Source organism: Bubalus bubalis, chromosome 3 (assembly GCF_019923935.1).
Source record: "Bubalus bubalis isolate 160015118507 breed Murrah chromosome 3, NDDB_SH_1, whole genome shotgun sequence".
NCBI classification, from domain to species: domain Eukaryota; kingdom Metazoa; phylum Chordata; class Mammalia; order Artiodactyla; family Bovidae; genus Bubalus; species Bubalus bubalis.
Window position 1 is genome coordinate 134,550,262 of NC_059159.1, and position 19,565 is coordinate 134,569,826.

Consider the following 19,565-nt stretch of genomic DNA (forward strand, 5'->3'; position numbering starts at 1 on the left):
TCATCAAGCCTATTGGTCTTTAGTTTCCAGAACCTTTTTTCTTCCCTTTCCTGAAAGTTGGGAAAACATTAAATCCTCTCCAGTCTACTGAGACTTCTTTCATTCTTCATAGTTGTTCAGAAAGTACCCATAACATTTCAGCTTTCATTATTTCTACAAGAATCTGGTGGTATAATGTGTGCAGATCTGGAGTCTCAAATGTGCTGAGAACAACAAGGTGTGTTATAACCATCTCTAGTTTCGCTCTTGAAACATTTGCATTGAAGCTCAGTCGTGTCCGACTCTTTGCGACCCCCATGGACTGTAGCCTACCAGGCTCCTCTGTCCATGGGATTTTCCAGGCAAGAGTATTGGATTGGGTTGCTATTTCCTTCTCCAGAGGATCTTCTTGACCCAGGGATCAAACCCAGGTCTCCTGCATTGTAGGCAGATGCTTTACCATCTGAGCCACCAGGGAAGTCCCCTGAGATAAGCTAGGAGGACAAAAAAAAAAAAAAAAAATTAGACCCAAGTAGTTCTAGTTCTGGGCTTCCCTTGTGGCTCAGATGGTAAAGCGTCTGCCTACAGTGCAGGAGACCCGGGTTTGATCCCTGGGTCGGGAAGTTCCCCTGGAGAAGGAAATGGCAACCCACTCCAGTATTCTTGCCTGGAAAATCCCATGGACAGAGGAGCCCAGTAGGCTACAGTCCATGGGGTTGCAGAGTTGGACACGACTGAGCAACTTCACTTCACTTCACTTCAGTTCTAGTTCTATCCATTATCAATTAATAGCTACTTCTGTCCCAAGCATGAAGACTTCCTTATTCTTCTCATTAAAAAAAAAAAAAGGTATTTGTTTATTACTATTAGTTTTTAATTTTTAATTTTTTGGCCACATGGCATGTTAGTTCCCTGACCTGGGATCAAACCCTTACCCCCACCTTGAGAAACACAGAGTCTTAACTGCTGGAATACCAGAGAAGTCTCTATCCATTTTGTTCTTGACATATGCTTTCAGATTCTTTGTTGTTGTTATTATTACTGGCACTTATTCATGCTAAAACCCAGAAAAGTGCTGATTCAGTATTCACAGGTAACTGACATCACGCTATTTTCCCCCATAATGATTGAAATTTATTTCAAAGTCACCCAATCACAAAGAGATCTAGCTCTATTTAGTTCCTGACTTTGGAGGTCTAAACCTCTGTGTGGAGCAAGCTCACCTTTTCTACAATTATTGCCATCATTTGCTTAAGCTAATGTGAGTGAGTTTCTGTTCTTTACAATAACCAAACAAGACTAACCAGAACCATTTATCCATCCAGTAAAGTTTTGGAAAGCTACTCTGCACCAGGAACACCTGAAACTGCCTAAGAGTAAAATTCCTCCCTTCTATTTGTTTTGGCATTTTCCCTCTTACTCTCTCAATTCAGGATTTCATACTCTTGATCCCATCATTTTATACAGTAATACTTGACTTCCATTTTACCTAATTTGCCGTATTCTGTCTAGGAGACCTATGTCCTTTCCTATGAGTGTCAAATGTTTTGTATCTGAGCTGCCCCATATGGTCGCCACTAGTCACATGTGGCTGTGCTTGTGTACTAGTTGTTCAGTCATATCCAACTCTTTGCGACCCCTTGGAGCCCACCAGGCTCCTCTGTCCATGGGATTTTCTGGGCAAGAATACTGAAGTGGATTGCCGTTTCCTTCTCCAGGGAATCTTCCTGACCCAGGGATTGAACCTGCATCTTCCATGTCTCCTGCACTGCAGGCAGATTCTTTACCTGCTGAGCCATCAGGAAAGCCCAACACATGTGGTTATCTAAATTTAAATAATTAAATAGAAAAAAATGAAAATCTAGTTCCTCAGTCACATTACTGACATTTCAAGTGCTCAATAACCATGTGGCTAATGGCTTCCATATCAGACAGTGCAGTATTTTTCTGATCATGAAAGCTCTCACCGACAGTGCTGGTCAAGCTCCTCCTCAAGACCTTTGAAGTTCACTCAAGCAGTTAAGACTGGATGCCTTCGACAGAGTCGGCACTTATTGTCCTTGTCCAGAAGCTGTCCCCCTTAAAGTATGTCAACTTAAAAAAAAATACACACAACTGAAAAGTTGAGAGTTAGATTTTATTTGACAGGAATGTTAGGACTCAAGCCTGGGAGACAGTATCTCTGATGACGGCAAGAGAGCTGACTCCAAGGAGGCGGGGGAGAGAAGGAGATAGGCTCTGTACAAGTTTGCAACAATCTGAATATTAAACTATTACTGTTAATTAACAGTAAACTCTCACATGAAGAGATTTAGCAATCTTCTATGTATGGGAAGATGCAAGCGTCTGGGCTTGCTGCAATAATTTCTTTCATATGCATCTAGTTATCTGGGGCCAATCCTGCTTTCTTCATTTCTCACATACTAATACCTTGTTTACTGTATAAGACGGCAAATGTGGTGGTTGGCCGCTTCTCACATCCCCCCCCCCCCCCCCCCCCCCCCCAGCTCCTCAGCCCTTACCAGGGAGGAAGAAGCTGTTGGCTTCCAAATAGCTGGCTTTGTTTCACCTGGGCTCAGAAATCTGCATGGAAACGGCTTGTTTACTGATAGAGAGTAAAGCAGAAAACATTTCATTTCGTGGGTAGTCTAAGTGCCTGGTTAGATAGACAATCCTATAAAGGCAAGTGATTACAATACACATCAGTTCCTTTGCTCATCTAGGAACCACAGTTTACAATCGAATGTGAATGAATATTACCCAGATCCCACTGAGAATCATTGTAATGATTATGACTAACAAAATGCTGGCACTTGTAGACATTCAAAATGTTTGCTTGAGTGAGGAAGTGAATCAAACGTGGTGGTCTCTAAAGTCCCTGAAGCATTTTCTCAAAAAGTCCAAGATAGGTACCATGGGGTTTAGAAAGGAGAGGAAGGAAGGAAGGAAAAGATAGAAAAAAAGGAAAGAAGGAGAGAAGAAAGAAAAAAGAAGGAAAATTCCATATACCTACAGAATCTCTCTCCTCCATCTTTGTTTCTCTGTTTCTGGGTTAGAGAGAGACTTAGAGGTGGGCTGGAATGCAGATTCCAGAGGAAGGAAATAGAGAGGGAAGGAAGGAAGTTAAAAAGAAGGAGTATCACGTAAGAGGGAGAGAGTCACAGTATTTTAAAATGCAAAAGGATGCAGGGTCCATTTAGCCTAACTCCTCATGTCACAAATGAAATATGGACATTTCATTTGGCATTTAATACAAATCTGCTGAAAAAAAAATGAAGCAATTGAGGTCGAAAGACTTGTCTAGAGTTACACAGCTAGTGAGTGTTGGAGCAGGGGCTAGAAGCCAGCCCACCTATCCCGTGATTGCTCACAGGGTCTCTGCCCACCCCTTCCCCATCCCTAGGGAGAAGAGCTAAGAAGGAGACTCTGGGGTGGGAGGTCACTTGAGGGAGAGGAAAGTAAATTTGTGTGTCAGCTGTCAGCCCCTCTCGTGACTTTCTTCTTTAAGCAGAAGAAAGTTTTCAGCTGTTTCACCTATTCAGTCCGAATTTTATGATATCCCCATCCCCAGGGCGATTTCTAATCAACAGCAACCTTGCCTAGACCCTCCGATGCCACAACTAGTGGATGACCCTGGGGGAAGTAGTGTTTGACTAACTCACTCAGGTTGCACTTAGTTTAGTAATCGCTTGTCCCTCATAAGATTGGTCCAGATCCAAACTGATTTCTGAAGCAGCCTGGCAGTTCTAACATTTCACCTACGCTAGCCCACTCCAATGTTCTTGCCTGGAGAATCCCAGGGATGGGGGAGCCTGGTGGGCTGCCGTCTATGGGGTCGCACAGAGTCGGACACAACTGAAGCGACTTAGCAGCAGCAGCAGCAGCAGCAGAGCAGGAAAACAGACTTTGCCAAGGATTTTAAATAATACGTTTGAGTGACTTTATCAGAGCACCTCTGCTATTGATCCTAGGATAATGAAGACCTGGAGAAAATTTTTGAAAATGTTTCCCATTCCCTTTACTTCTCATCTCTAGAAAACTCTCCAGGTCAAGAACTTTGGCATCTGAGTTATGGAATTGGAGGTCATACAAATCTGATTTCAAGTGCAAGCTGTCACACGGTTGTTACCACAGGGAGAGAATGAATTGTTGCCGATCCAATTTAGATGCTTCACATGAGCACTGTGAAGATGGTCCTTAATATTTGGTGGGACCACACTGCCTGGGGAATTAACACGTGGTCAACACGTGTTGATTACATGGACGGGTCAGGGTGATAAGCCCCAGGTTTGAATCCTGGCACTTTGCAGTAGTATGCCCTTGAGGCAAGTCCCTTGATTTCTTTCTATCTTAATTTTCTTATCTTGTGTCATAGGATTTCTCGTTGTGTCCCTAGAGAGGTGAGGACAAATTGAGGTCATGCATGTAGAAGGCTTAGCACAGAGCCTGGCACTTGGTCAGCATTAGCTATCATTATTATTTCCTAATGTCCTATGATTTCTTTATGTACATTTCATTGTCCTTGGGGGCACCAAGTAAGCTGATTGCAAGTTCTCAGTCAGAAACATCTGCCAAGTGGCAGCATTCACACAACACTTGTGATAAAAGTCCCAACTCCTCCTCCGCAGCTTCAGCTGGGCCAAGCGAGGTGAGTGTCGGGTTTTATGGGTCTGACGAAGATGTTTGAAATATTGTAGGAGACTGTCATAGAATACTTAGACCCACTCCGAAAGAGGGCCGTTCTTAATTTTCATCTTTCCTGCAAGTCAGAAAGATATATACTCTCCAAATAATGGCAGTTTCCTTGTCCTGAAGTTATGGCAGCTTGGTGATACAAGAAACAGCACCCTGTCATAAGGACCGCATAAAACATGGTCTGACATTTCTTTAAAAGTAAAAAGAAACACGACTGTAGCAGATGACCTCTCCTCCGAGGGCACAGCTGTTTTGTGTGGTTAGAGGGACCCGTTGTTTCATACTAAGGGGCTACGATATATGACTGGCTTTCCACAAAGTGTTTCCATGAGAAATTACAGTACATTCTAAAAGGGCGCACCAACTCTGCTGCATTCGTATTAGGGAGGAGGACTTTCTCCCCCCTCTTGATGTTTTCCAAATGATACTGTGCTGAATAGTTGTGATTAGGAACTCCTTTAGCATGTGAATCAAAAGTGGTATCAAGATAACAGACGCGTCGTCTATTTCCTGGGAGATTTAAATTATGGGCCTTTTGTTAGGTTGGTGGGCCAGCATCTCTGAGGATTCAGTATTTATGGGAAGTCATTGCAAACACAGTGTTTCTGTGCTTGAGGACTAGTATCTATGGAAAAGATTTTTTAAAATATTTATTTAAATTATTTAGTTTTGGCTGCACTGGGTCTTCGCGGATGTGCATGGCCTTTTCCCTACCTGCGGCTGGCCTGGGCTACTCTCTAGTTGTGGTGTGAGGGCTTCTCATTGTGGTGGCTTCTCTTGCTGTGGACCACAGGCTCTAGGTGCTCTGGTTTGGAAGTTGTGGCTCAGGCACTTAGTTGCTATGAGGCATGTGCGATCTTCCCAGATCAGGGACTGAACTGGTGTCCCCTGCGTGGCAAGGTGGATTCTTAACCACTGGACCACCAGGGAAGCCCCCAGGAAAAATTTAAGTAGTCACTTTTTAACAGAGAGTAGGTGATCTCCATTTTCTCAAAAAATGTTTGTTCCTCCTACAAAATGTTATTTGTGCAATGCATCAAATGATGATGAAAAAGTAAGAAGGGTCTAAAGTTTCTAATTGTACGTGTGTTATGTTGATGAGACCATGTTTTCTTTCCTTGTTTTCCAAATTATCTTTAACACGTTTTATTTACTTGGCACGTGCACGTGTGTGTGCTCCGTAGTGTTCAACTCTTTGCGACCCCTGGGACTTAGCCTGCCAGGCTCCTCTGTCCATGGACTTCTTCAGGAATGAAATTTAAAAGAAAGATTATATCTCCATTTCTTTTGCAATTGGGTTTACTCTAGGCATCCATGGTTACTGTGAGCATTCCCATTAAAGTGTGGGGCGCCCCCCTGCCTCCCCAAACTCTTTTCTCTAAATTAGAATAATAAGTCCTTGGAGAGGGGAGTTTGGCAGCCTCTGCAAATGGTGGGAGGAAGTAGATGCCAATTACTGACTGGCCGTGGTGCCAGTAAAAAAGTGCTCCCATTGCTCATCTCCAAAACCCGGCTACTGACCTGCCAACATTAGGGCATTGAGCGTACATCCCAGTCTGGACAGTGGGAGATTTGGTCTGATTTATCTCTGCTCTCTCACCACATCCCCTGAGTGACCAGACCTGGGCATATGCAGAAGTAGCTGGCTTGGTTTAGAAGTACAAGCTAAGAAGCTGGAACAGTTGACTTATTGGTAATTAGACCACACTGGTATTGAACTCGTGACCTCAGTCTCATTAGAGCTGCGATGGGGCCAACTGAGTTGACCAGAAACAGATTCAAAACAGTGAGTGATAGAGGTCTTTGGGGCAGGGTCAAAGGCCTATTTACACTACCCCATATCGTAAGTGGCTTCTTACTCTAGTATGTTAAAGGAGCAGCGGTTGACAAAAATGGCCATGTGGATGGCTTCCTGCTCCCTGCTTCGCATACATGGACTACAGAGCACTGCTGTTCTGGCAACCCCCACCTTCCTTTAACTGGATCTCCATGTCATTCAAGGGTTAATAAAGGGAGAGACAAGTGTTTTAACAGGACTTTTCTTTTTTTTTTTTCTCTTTCACTTCCTAATGGGTAGTAGTAACAAAAACACTAGGAGTATAGCCCATTATTTTAGGAGTGATTTCCTTTGAGTGACACACTTTGATTTAAAACTGTCCATAGCTAATCATTATTTTCACTTTTTGTTTTTCAAGGAAATCTAAAAACAGATGCTTTCAGTTTGTGTAGAAAAGGAATCAGTTTCTGGGTGGTGAAGCAGGATGCGTGGAAAAGTCAGCACACAGAATGATGCCAGTCACTTTGCTAAATCAATGAAATGGAACAGAAATCGCTTCAAAATACAAGTTTTTATGGTAAGACTAGTATTTCAACCTAATGGGAAGAAAAAAGGATTACCTAATAATGGCTAGCCATTTAATATAAAGATGAATTTCTGCTTCAGACCATACCCAAAATAAAAATTTCCATGTGAAAACAAAACTTTCTAGTTCTAAACGATAATGAAGTGATTAAAAAATAACAATCTTGGAAGGCCTAACAATATAAAAACTAGTAGAACACTACAAAAATATATATATATAATATATATAAAAAACTATATAAAAATATAATATATATATTTTAATAAAAATAAAAAATTTTAACAAATATATTTTTATAAAAAATACATATATAAAACAATATAAAAACTATACTAACATAAAAACTGTAAAGAAAAATATGAAATAATTTGACTTCAAAAAATCTATCATGAAAATTTCGGTACATCAAATACTAAAAGGCAAATTGGAGAATTTATTTTTGGTACTTACGGAAGAGTTAATCACAAGATATTTGTGGTGCCTATGGAATACTTAATAATAAAGCATTTAGAAATCAACAAGAAAGAGAAGAATGACTTCAAAGACACAAAATAACTGAACATCACTTTACATAAGAAGAAATGTAAATGGCCAGTAAACCTATGAAAATATATTTAACCTCCTTAGCAAAGGTCAAGAATTGCGTGTTTTAAACAACTGAAAGTTAAGTTTTCCTCTAAAAATTCAGCAAAGACAAAAATAAAAATGCCGGCAGTGCTGCAGGGAAATTAATACTTTCTTTATACCACTTGTGGCCATATTAATCGCTCTAACTTCTAGGGTATTTGGCACAAGAAAAAACTTAAAATTTAACATGTGCTATGACCCAAAAATTCTACTTGTAAGAATCAATCCAAAAGAAATAATCATCATTACATGCAAAGATTTTGCTACTAGAATGTTGATCAAAGCATTTTTAGGATAACTAAAAATTGGAAACAGCTTAAATCTCCAACAATAAGGAATGTTAATTATATGATGGTGTGTGGTGTATCATGGAACTTTCTGTAACCTTAACATGTTGTAGAAAAAATTGTATTTCATGTCATAGAATAAAATTCACTTTTATCTTGTTCAGAAAAAAATGTAGGTTTAAAATTGTAATATATTACATATTATATATGTTATATATGCATAGAAAAAGATGGTAGAATAATATGTATCTTACATGTCAAAATGTTAAAATACTTTTCTCTAGGTATGGGAATTATGGATGATTTTAAAATGTCTCTTTTTATCAGATTTTTTTTTTTCTTTTAGAGTGAACATGTGTTACTTGGAGAACAAAAGGTAAAGCAGTGTATTTTGTTTCAAATATTGTAGCTAGCACAGTTTCATCCTGGAGATAAAGTGGGATAATATATAAGAAAATCCCTAACACAGGATAAGAAAGATGAAGTAGCCTTGGTACCCAGGATTTGAATTTGAATATAAAATTCAAGCACTCTGGAAACTTGAAGCACTGAATTAAAGAGTGACTTACTCTAGTAGGTGGATTGCCTGAGTCCCACCCACTCTTTTTGTAGCTTGACTTCATTTTAACGGCTCATACATCTCTTCATAAGATGTCAGCCGAGGAACAGAAAGAAAAATAAATTCTCACCTGTCATTTTTCAGATAATCCTGATCACATTCATCTTCACTATACTGTGAAGCTCTCTAGCATGACCCTTTTCTTTGAGGTAAGCTGGGGCAAGTCTTCCTTTGAAAGATCTCCGGAGTCAACAGCCACCGTTGTATGATCTATTATGTGACACAAAGATAGAAATTATGCACATGCAACTCCCCAAGTGGCTCAGTGGTAAGGAATCTGCCTGCCAATGCAGGAAACATGGGTTTGATCCCTGGGTCGGGAAGATACCCTGGAAGAGGGCATGGCAACCCACTCCAGTATTCTTGCCTGGAGAATCCCATGGATAGAGGAGCCTGGTGGGCTACAGTTTATAGGGTCGCATAGAGTCAAATGTGACTGAGCATGCACACAACCAAAACATCAAAGTAAAACACAGGTATCGATTATGGAACCCCGAGATGTTTTGGCTGACAGGAAGGGGAGACGTGCTTAGAAGGTACGTAAGTTCTGAGGTGCCGGATGGCGCTCGCTGGAGGATAGCATTGGAGTTACCATGAAGGCTGGTTCCCTGTCAGGATCCTGGATTCAGACCTCGGGCCATGGGAAATACAAACAAAAGAATGAGAATGGAATAGGGTGCTTTGTACAACAGATCCCTTTAAGATTTGGGGTATAATACACCACTTAGTTTTCCCAGGGGTCAAAATGGTTAAAAAAAAAAAAAAAGATCCACCTGTAATGCAGGAGACACAGGAGACATGGGTTCGATCCCTGGGTCAGGAAGATCCTCTGGAGAAGGAAATGGCACCAATATTCTTGTCTGGGAAATCCCATGGACAGAGGAGCCTGGTGGGCTATAGCCCATGGGGTTGCAAAGAGATGGACATGACTTAGCCACTAAATAACACCACCACCACTTCTTTGGGATCACTGTGGCAGACCTTGTCACTAACAGTTGTGTGTGTGTGTGTGTGTGTGTTCACAGGGTGCAATGCTAGGGGTTGGTGATTCCTATAGATGGGCATTAGGAATTAGAAGAGAAGCTTTCCTATGTCTGTGTAATATGGTGTTGCTGCACTGCTGGCATCCGCAGGACACGATGGCAGTCCTTTTTTAGTGACAGTAAAGGGGCAGAGAAAGAGGATGGTAAAAAGAGTATGGAGGTGGAGACCGTACTGACTGTCAGGGCTTTGTGTTTATTGTAACTCCCCACCCCACCTCACCCTGAGATTGCAAGACATCATTTGGGGAGACTTGCTGGGGAGTGTTGGATATTATAGCAAGCAGGGTGGAAAAACTGAGCCAAATATGGATTGCTACTATAAATGTAACTTCCCTTTAAACCCGGAGTTAATTGCCCTGGGAATCCGCGTGTTACATAGACAAGGGTTCATTTCTATGATTAATTCAGCTGGCTTGAGCTTGGTACTAATGAGACCAAGGCCAAGGTTATCAGCTCTAACCCCACAGGAGCTGTTAGCATCTCACGGCTCCAAAACCCAGGTGACACCCTTCACCCTCAGACATAGTGGGACTGGGTGAGAGAGTATGATGTTTGACTCCACTTTTAATAACCAACACCCCCCACTTTCCCCTCTAACACGATGCCTCTGCTCTGAGTGCACAGGCAGTTAATTCTGTAACATGACAGTGACATTGTCTCCAGAGCCACATTGCACTTAAAAGGCTGCCAGTATGAGAGACAATAGACACTGCCCTGTTAGTCCTTTTCATGGGTACAGGTGGTGCCATCAATTGACTTTCAGAGACAAAAACAGCTTGAAAGAAACCATGCCCAGGTTACCCCATTGCCTAAGAGTTTGACTACAATTTGGCAAAAAACAAACCTCCATTATTTCGCCACTTTCTAAGAAGTAGTTGGCAATCTCCAGCCTGTACATTTGGAAAAGAATCAAGTGGGGTGTTTTACCTGCGTCCACTGGATTCTCTGCCTTAAGAGTCCCAACCCTTTGGTCTAAAGCCTTTGGTTCTGTGTTTCATCATAGGACTTAAGTCCTCACCGCTGTGTACATGTATGCTAAGTTGCTTCAGTAGTGTCCAACTCTTTTTAACCCTATGGACTACAGCCTGCAAGGTTCCTCTGTCCATGGGATTCTCCAGGCAAGAATACTGGAGTGGGTTGCCATTCCCTTCTCCAGGGAATTTTCCTGGACCCCAGGGATTGAACCTGTGTTTACTTATGTCTCCTGCAGTTGCAGGTGGGTTCTTTACCACTAGTGCCACCTGGGAGGCCCCCAACACATCTTAAGCTCTGTATTTATTAGGATCACTCGATTTGCAAGTAACTGAAACTCAACTCATGGATTCACATACCTGGGAAGAGTACTAGGTCTGTTCACAGACTCTAAAGAAGAGTTGCAGGGATCAGTCTTAGAAACTGGTTTGGGGGAGAATGGATACATGTATACGTATGGCTGAGTCCCTTCACTGTTCACTGGAAGCTATCACAACATTGTGTGTGTCTGTGCTCAGTTGTGTCTGACTCTTGGCAGCCCCATTGACCGTATCCTGCCAGGCTCCTCTGTCCCTGGGATTTTTCCAGGAAGGATACTGGAGTGAGTTTCCATTTCCTACTCCAGGGGATCTCCCCTACCCATGGATCCAACCCATGTCTCCTGGGTCTCTTGCTGGCGGATTCTTTACCACTAGTACCATCTTGTTTAGCCTCTATATTAAAAGTGAAAGTGTTAGTCGCTCAGTCATGGCCGACTCTTTGGGACCCCATGGACTGTAGCCCGTCAGACTCCTCTGTTCATGGGATTCTCCAGGCAAGAATACTGGAGTGGGTAGCCCTTCTTTTCGCCACTGGATCTTCCCAATCCAGGGATCGAACTCATGTCTCCTGCGTTGCAAGCAGATTCTTTACTATTTGAGCCACGAGGGAATCCGCTATAGGCCAATACAATGGAAAATTTTTTTTAAAGAAAAGAAAGAAATTGGATCTGAAACATGGCCCTCCCATAGACCCGGATATCTTTCCCTTCCCCCGCTCCTTGTCTTGGCTTCTCTGTGCAGAAAGCTTCTCTCCACGTGGTTGCCAGCATTCCCCAAGGCACATCCTCCCGGCTTAGCAAAAACAGGACAGCTGTGTTCTTTGGCATTTTGAAGGGTTCTCCTCGGTCTCAAAGATTGCTGGCTGAGGATTAAAGCACTGGAGGTACAGGTGCCGCCTCCACGCCTGTAGCTGGTGTGCATTTATCAAGGAAGCAAGAGGCAGAGACTGCTCGAGGCTGAGCTTTGTACCCGCCCAGGCGCCGCTTGCGGACGCTGATACGCTGCCGCCGTGCGACGGCCATGCGCGCTTTGATGCAATGAGACCGCGGGTTCTGACGCGTCTGAGCGTCTGATGGTATTTGGGGCTCCGAGGAGCATCCAGGCTTCATCACCAACAACAGCAGCGAGATCCGCGAGGCGTATGGCTTGGACCTACATCAGCGCCTGGGCTTCGGCCGCCCTGCGGACCTGGCACTGGCGGCGAGGTCCCTGGCCAGATCTGTTGCATCGCGCTCCACCTGCGCCAGTGCCAGGCAGGCGCACGGGGCCGCAGGTGTACGTGCTGGACGCCTGGGGTGTGGAGCCCAAGCCGGTGCCGGGTGAACCGCCCTGGCGCCTAACTGGACAAGGCTCCAGAGCTCAAGGTGCGTGCTGTTGAGATGCGCTTTGGCCCTCAACTTCAGTTCCATGAAACTCTCCAAGGCTGCGCTACCTGTAGCTGCCTGCTCATAGGCACCAACGTGGATGACCGATTCCCACTCGAGAACTGGACGCTTCATCGTGGGTACCGGCTGGGCTGTCTGGTTTGAGCCATGGGGATGCGGCGTCCTGCCAAGCTGACATCTTAGGTAGCCCAGTCGCTCCATCTTCCACTGCGTGTCGCAGGAGTATCGTGTCCACTTGGAGCGCACCTTCATGGTAGGTGGTCACCTAGACACAGACACCCTCCTTGGTATCACTGTGATCTGAAGGTCATCTTCACCGCTACCGGGGTCTCCACTCTAAGGGATGTGATTTTTTAAAAAAGGAGTGGGAAATATTCAAAGAATAAGTTACTGCAGTTCTCCTTAACCTTCCCTGAAGCTTAATTGGTCTGCTTGCATGCATGCATACTCGGTCGTGTCTGACTCTTTGTGACCCCCAGGGACTGTACCCTGCCAGGCTTCTCTGTCCATTGGATTTTCCAGGCTAGAATATTCAAGTGGATTGACATTTTGTTCTCCAGGGGACCTTCCCGACCCAAGAATCGAACATGCATCTCCTGCATTGGCAGGAGGATTTTTTTTTTTTTACCACTGAGCCACCTGGGAAGCCCTAATTGGTTTGTTTAGAGCATAGCATGACACTGGGATCTTCTGAAGAAGCCCAGAGTAATACAGATGCATGTCAGAGGAGAAAAGAAATCTCTTTCTGATCATTTGGAATTTCCCTTTTATATAGTCAGAAGGAATATCATCTAGGTTCTTCTTTAATAGATAGGAAAATGGAGTCACAGATAATTGAAGTGAATTGCACAAGACAAATCACCCACTTGGTAACTGGACAAAAGTCTCAAATCTCTTACACCCAAGTTTACTACTTTTTCTTGTGTTAGCCCACCTTCAACAGATTTGTTATCCAACTCATCGCTGGCTTTGATGGTGGGAAGTTCAACCGATGGATGAAGATCAACCTTGATGGTCTTCAAACCCTGTTGCAACCCCCTTCTCTCACCTTCAGATCAATAGGCTTATCTACTCTTAGGTAGGGCTTAATGGAATAGGTGGGGCCAGTCAGCAGCAGACCTGGGACTCAAAGAATAAATTCAGGCCTCCTTGTCTTGGTCATGTGGGTTTTCCAGAGCCTGTGTCACAGCCCCTGATCAGAAGGAAAGGAAGAGAGAGATCAAAATTCAAACCCAGTCTTGGATTCTCCTTCCTCTTAAGATGTAGAAAGTCACTCGAGAACATTGCTTCTGCCCTAACAAAGAAAAAAAGCTGGGTAATCTCTAAAATCATAATTTTTTTTCAGCCCAGGAGAGAGCTGTGGTCACAAGGCAACTCAAACTGAATTCCAGGGTAGGAAGTGTCGTAAGGCCCTTCTAGAAGATGGGCACACAGGAACTGCTAATGCTTTTTGCAGGGCATGAGAAGAAGAGGTAATAACCAGACCCAATGGACATTTTAACATATTCTTAGAGGCCACATGTAGGCTGTTACTTGTTAGTTACTTGAGCATTGCAGTGTTTTGGGCACTGAGGAGAGGAGATACCATTCCAGAGTGGTCAGCCTGGTTTGACTCTCTTTCTTAATGAAATACTGGAAAGTGAATGTATTGGTTATCTGTGGCTATGTAACAAATGATCCTTTGAAGCAGTTTAAAACATCAGACATTTATTACCTCAGAGTTACTGTGGGTCAGGTATCCCAGCTGGGGACCTCTGACTTGTGGTCTCTTGGAAGGCTGTAGGGAAGGTTTTGGTCATTGGTCATCTCAAAGCTCGCCTGGGGAAGGGTTTGCATCCAAGCTCATGCACATGGCTGTTGGTAGGGCCAACAGTTAGCATCACTAACTGCCGGCTAGAGACACAAGTTCCTTGTCACATGGCGTCTCCACAGGGCAACTTTCAACATGGCTGCTCACCTCACTCAAAATGAGTGAGTAAATGAGAGAGCCAGAGGGGATGCCACGGGCCTTTTTGTCATCTCAGAAATGATGTCCCATCATTTCTGCTATATTAGTAGTGAGTCACTAGGGCCATTCAAACTCGAAGAAATTGCACAAGGATGTGAATACCAGGGGGCTTCTCTGATGGTGCAGTGGTAAAGAATGCTCTTGTAATGCAGGAGATGCAAGAGTTGCGGGTTCAATCCCTGGGTTGGAAAGATCCCTTGAAGAAGGAAATGGCAACCCACTCCAGTATTCTTGGCTGGAGAATCCCATGGACAGAGGGACCTGGAAGGCTACAGTCCATGGGTCACAGAAGAGTAGGACATGGCTCAGTGACTAAGCACGCACACATGAACACAGGAGGTTTGGATCATTGGCATAGTGGCTGCCTGCCACAGAGTTGAACACTGTATTTGGGGACCCAAAGTTAACTATTATACCCTTGGGGTAGGAGGTGGTAAGTAGAAGTGAAGGGTGTTACATGTCAAGTTTTGCAAGTCCTGGAGCCTTGACAAGAAAGTTGGAGCTAGCAAGCATCAGGGATTTGAGACTCAGTGGGTTAGGGCAGAAGGGCACCAAGTCCTAAGAGTGACTGAAGAAGGAAGGAAACAAACACATGTGCCCAGTGTTTTTGTTGTGTCATTAAATTCTCAAACCCATTCAAAAGATATTATATTCGTCCCATTTTACAGATGAAAAATTAAGGCCTGGAGAGGTTAACTCTTTCTCATGGTTACACAGCTATTATGGTGATGTTTGCACAACCCTGTAAATATACTAAAGAATCATTGAATTGGGTACTTAAAATAGATACACACTAGGATATGTATGGGGCTTGGACAGTAAAGAATCTGCCTCCAATGCAGGAGACCCAGGTTCAATCCCTGTGTCTGGAAGATCCCCTGGAGAAGGAAATGGCAACCCTCTCCAGAATTCTTGTTTGGGAAATCCCATGGGCAGAGGAGCCTGGTGAGCTACAGTCCATGGGATCACAAAGAATTGGACATGACTTGGTGACTAAGCAACAACAACAGCAAGGATATGTAAATTATATTTCAATAAGCTTTTTTTTTTTTCTCAAGACCACACAGGTAGTATGTGGTAGAGTGGGAAATTTCCGACCTAATTGTTTTAGGCTCTGTACTAGTTTCCTGGAGCTGCTGTAACAAAATACTACCGCCTGGATGGCTTAAACAGTAGGTGTTAATTTTCTCATGGTTGTGGAGGTTAGAAGTCCGAGGTCAAGGTGTTGGCAGGCTTGGCTTCTTCTGAGGCCTCTCTCCTTGGTTTGTAGACGGCCACCTTCTCCTGCATCTGAACACGGTCTCTCCTCTTTCTGTATACATCCTTGGTGTCTCTGTGTGTCAGAATCCCCTCTTCTTAGCAGGACACAGGTCCCATTGGATTAAGACTCACCTTAATTGTCTCACTTTAATTTATTCACCTCTTTAGAGACTTTATCTTCAAATATGATTATAGCCTGAGCTACTGGGTATTGTGACTTCCATGTGAATCTGGGGAGATAGTTCAGCCCATAACAGACTCCAAAGTTTATGTTCTTTTTCAGACAATAGAAATCCTTTTGAGACAAAGAAATCTACTGTTATCTTTGTTAATAAAATCTACATGATAAACTGTATCCTGGCTTTATTTTTATATATTTGTTTTGTTCAGGTAGAACAGTATTGGGACAATTCTAATTCCTACAGATAGGTGTTTGCAAATGGTACACTTTAAATGAGCTCATGCTGCAGTCTCTAGATACTCTTCAAATAAATTGATTAAAAGCTCTAAAGAGGAAGAGTTGAATTGTTTAAAAAAAACAAAAATAAAGTTGAACGACCACCAGTATTTAACATCTGTTAATATCATTTATCACAGAGATGTTAAGTAAAACAAGCATGCAAAATGTATAACAAATGCTGAGACTGTAACGTGCTGTTATCACATGTCTTGTCATCTCTTTACTGGTTACTCTGCAACTGGCCACACGCTAGGAGAGTGCGTTCTCTGAGCAGACAGGCGTGAGCCTGGCCCAGCATGGCCTGAGCCAGCCAGTGCGTGTGAAAGGAACACTTGTGCCCAGGCTTAAATGACGAGACACGCAAGGGCCTACATTCTTAAAAAGTCCAGACACGCAAGCCAACTTACTGGTGTCCTGATGTGTTAATGTTTGACATGAAAGACCCTTGGTACTGCATTTTACTCCTGTTTTTAAGGTAGCAGTAATTTTTAAAGATGGGGCTTCCCTGGTGGCACAGTGATAAAGAACCCACCTGCCCATGTAGAGACAAGGGTTTGATTCCTGGGTTGGGACGATCCCTTGGAGGAGGGCATGGCAACCCGCTCCAGTATTCTTGCCTGGAGAATCCCATGGACTGAGGAGCCTGACAGGCTACAGTCCATGGGATTGCAAGAGAGTGGGAAATGACTTAGCGACTAAACAACAGCAACAATTTTTAAAGATACTTAAACATTGGTGAGGGCTTCCCTCGTGGCTCAGCTGGTAAAGAATCCACCCGCAATGTGGGAGACCTGGGTTCGATCCTTGGGTTGGGAAGATCCTCTGGAAAAGGGAAAGGCTACCCACTCCAGTATTCTGGCCTGGAGAATTCTATGGACTGTTTAGGCCATGGGGTCGCAAAGAGTTGCACATGACTGAGTGACTTTCACTTTCAAACATTTGTGGGGACACAGTGCAACCTACCTTTCAGATATACAGTCTGAAACTACCTGAAATATATCCGCAGGCTCTCATGCCTACAGGGGAGCCATCCATTTGGAAAGACAGACCCTTGGCCCTTGGGCTTGTATCAACTGCATCAGAACCTAAATCCGGAGATGGGGAGAGGGGAAAGCCAGGTATGTGCTTGAAACAAAAATTTCAGCAGCATTTGAACTAAACTCTTCATTTTGGGTTAACTAACTGGTGGGTTTAAAGAGTGACTTGAGAGTCCCTATTATCTGTTCTCCAGATCAGCGACAAACCTTAGCATTCCTCAGGAAGAATCGCATGTCACTTAAAATGGCCTTTTCCGTCTGCTTCCTCCCTCAATTAAGAAGCCTTTGTAGGACTGAGGCCAAATGAGTCCATAAAAGGGCTTATTTCCCATTTGGTACTCAGCTGAAGCCCGAGTCGCTCACTTTCTCCCTGGTTCTCATTTCTTCTCTCTCCACACTCCTCTTTCCCATCTTTTAAACCAATTAGGGGAACTGAAGATTTGGTGCAAGGGCCAAGTATTGAGTTTTTCCGTCAACAAGGAGAGGCCAGCCAAGATTCCTTTATCTGAAAGATAAACAGAGGCAGCTAATGAGGGGAGGTGGGAGGATTAGGAGTAGTAGAGGATCATTCTGGAAGCTTTGATAATTCTTTAGAGGAGATAACGTGATGTTAGGCTGAAGTTTCTGCACTAAATCAGTTCAGTGAAGACACTTGAGACCACGCAGCGCTTATCCACTAGATGGCAACAGAGAGCCGTCTATGCCTATGTCCCAGCTCCTGGCTGAACTTCACCTCCAAGCTGCTGAAGTTTAAAATCCCCTCTATTACATGGAACAATACCAAGAATTTCGCTTAAGAGATGGCTGATTGTTGGCTGTTTAGACCTTACCTTCTAACCCTTTGCATTTATCCTATAACTTCAAGTTGAGCTGTATTTTCCAGAGGTCTCCTTCATTGCAGGCAGATTCTTTACTGTCTGAACCACCAGGGAAGCCCCATACGAAGCATAGATTTGTGTATATATTGTCACTCCTGTTTTTTAGCCTCTGAGGGAGAGTGCTAAGCAACACTGTCCCCATTCTCTTTTATGTAAGAGTGTTTGCTACTCTTTGAAAGTCTTTTTTGTTGTTCTTGTTGGTTTGATTCAATGAAGAATTAAATAGCCAGCCTTGCTGGGTATGAAATCGTCTGCCACCTACTCACAAACAATTTGACCTGATCCCCTGGCCTTGGGAAAGTCAGTGACTCCTGGCTTGGTTTGGCCAGCAAGGGGGCATTGCGAGGTTTTGTGGGAGGTGTGAGAAGAGAGTGAGTAATGTCCAGGGGCTTCCTGCTCCTGGGAGAGACAGTCTGGGTTGTAAAGGGCCAGCACTGAGGCCTGCAGTCATGTATGGAGGTGAGAGTTAGACCATAAAAAAGGCTGAGCATTGAAGAACTGATGCTTATGAACGGTGGTGCTGGAGAAGACTCTTGAGAGTCCCTCAGACAGCAAGGAGATCAAACCAGTCAATCCTGAAGGAAATCAGTCCTGAATATTCATTGGAAGGACTGATGCTGAAGCTGAAGCTCCAATACTTTGGCCACCTGATGTGAAGAGTCGACTTATTGGAAAAGATGCTGGGAAAGATTGAAGGCGGGAGGAGAAGGGGACGACAGAGGATGAGGTGGTTGGATGGCATCACTGACTCAGTGGACCTGAGTTTGAGCAAACTCTGGGAGATAGTGAAGGACTGGGAAGCCTGTCGTGTTGCAGTCCATGGGGTCACAAAGAGTCGGACACGACTGAGCCACTGAACAACAACAGCAAAGGCCTGCTGGGGTTGACGCTCTCTTGGGACTTGATCGATGATGTTGTTATAAAAACAAAAAGAATTGCTGAGAAGGAAGTGGGTGGGAAGAGAAAAGAGCAGCTTCTTGATGGAGCCACATAGCAAATTCAAAATAGTCAGAAAGCTCTTTGGCCATGAGTGTGATGGGTATATGTGTTGGTGCCACTGGTTTGCCTGTCACTTAGGGAAAGGAGAAAAGAGAGACTTCCCTGGTGGTCCAGTGGCTAAGACTTTGTTCTCCCAATGCAAAGGGCCCAGGCTCGATCCCTGGTCAGGGAACTAGATCCCACACACTGCAACTGAAGAACCCATGTGTTGAAACTAAGACCCGGTACAGCCAAATAAATAAATGTTAAAAAAAAAAAAAAAGAATGGAAAAGAGAATTAAGGAAGAAAAAGAAGACCAGAAAGGAAGAGGGAGAAAGACTGAGTGGAAAAGTGATAGAACATTCTCCTGATGTAGGTCACCATTTAAGACAACCCCAGCTGGAACCCCCAGAGTCTTCTGCCTTGGGGTCAGTGGCCACTCACCCGGCTTTCTGCCCAGGGTGTGTGGGGCACTCTAAGAGTCAGATTCTGACCTCTGGGAAGTCCCAGTGGCCACAGGCTGGCTGACTGATGGATGCATAGTTGTCAAATCCCCTGGACTGCAGCTTAGAGTAGGGGTCAGAGGACACCCCCAGGGCAGTGTCTGTTTAGTGGAGAATTTAAGCAGGATTGTGCAAGTTCCAAAGGGTCTG

General features: G+C 43.9%; 1 non-coding gene across 1 annotated transcript; it reads left to right on the forward strand.

Moving 5' to 3' along the window:
* The first annotated feature begins 19,031 nt into the window (after positions 1–19,031).
* On the forward strand, positions 19,032–19,104 carry TRNAG-CCC. Its single transcript has one exon. It is a non-coding gene; the product is annotated as a tRNA-Gly (tRNA).
* The last annotated feature ends 461 nt before the right edge of the window (positions 19,105–19,565 follow it).